At 38.2% G+C, this 1,198-nt stretch overlaps 1 pseudogene; it reads left to right on the plus strand.

The window, feature by feature from the left end:
• The first annotated feature begins 778 nt into the window (after positions 1–778).
• The window catches only part of LOC113838221, a 548-nt pseudogene continuing 128 nt past the window's right edge, over positions 779–1,198 (plus strand).

A 1,198-nucleotide genomic window follows, 5' to 3' on the forward strand; every position in this document is an offset into this window, starting at 1 on the left:
AAATCCGAGCCAAAAAGATGGAAGACAGCAAAGAAAAGAATGGAAACAAGAAGAGGAAAAGTTTAGCCAAGAGATTCGGAGAAAGATGCTGCATTTTATAATGAAAGCCCAAACTCCTTTCTTATCCTGACCATACTAATAAATGTAATTTATAAGCAAAAAGAAATTAATGTTCCTCAGGATTTCAAAAGGAGTGAACTTGGGCTACTCTTTGCATCTCTGTACCGTGATCAGTCTGGAAACTGAAGCTCATTGTCTGAGGCACTGTTCATTGTCCTTAGTATAAAAATGACTTTAGAGTTGGAAGATAAAAAAGGCTTCAATTTTCTCTCTCTCTCTGTGTGTGTGTGTGTCTCTCTCTCAATTTTCCTCTTTTCTCCCTCTTATTCATTTCTTTTGTTGCATATTTTCTTTTGTTGTGATTTTGAACATATTTTATCATTTCCATAGTACTGTCAATATGAGATAGCTTTCCCATCATTTATGCAAAGCAAACTGATTTAAATATGTTTTGGATTTTAAACCAGATTTGTTACTAGAGCACCTATTTCATTTCACAGCTGTAAATGGGTATCTTTCAATGACTGCTCACACTCCCTGTGATGCTATTTTTGCTTGTTGATTGACACCAGCCACTCACAAATACCCCTCAGACATTTTCTTATGTATCTGATCACTGTTTTGCATAGATCCCTCCATGCCAGCCCAACCAACAAGAATTTATAAGCCAGGCCTTTTCAGTGAGATCTGAGTTGCATCAAATATCAGGGGGAACAAGATGGAATCACAGACCCATGTCCTCATATTCCTGCTGCTTGGGGTGTCTGGTGAGAAATTCAAAAGTATTATAAGCCTTTTATAGTCACTTCTTTGTACAGACAAAATTTACAATGTGTGCTAGGATGTAATATATCTTACACTATTTTGTCAGAAATACACTCCTACAATATATTACAAGGGTAGTAAATGACAAATTTCAATGGTTATTACATTCNTATTCCTGATTGCAGGCATCTGTGCAGATATTGTGATGACCCAGTCTCCAACCTCCCTGGCTGTGTCAGCAGGAGAGAAGGTTACCATCAGTTGCAAGTCCAGTCAAAGTCTTTATTCAAGCACCTACCAGGTGAACTACTTGGCCTGGTACCAGCATCAACCAGGGCAGGCTCCAAAACTGCTGATCTACTATGCATCCACT

This window comes from Cricetulus griseus, chromosome 8 (genome assembly GCF_003668045.3).
Source record: "Cricetulus griseus strain 17A/GY chromosome 8, alternate assembly CriGri-PICRH-1.0, whole genome shotgun sequence".
Lineage (NCBI taxonomy): Eukaryota > Metazoa > Chordata > Mammalia > Rodentia > Cricetidae > Cricetulus > Cricetulus griseus.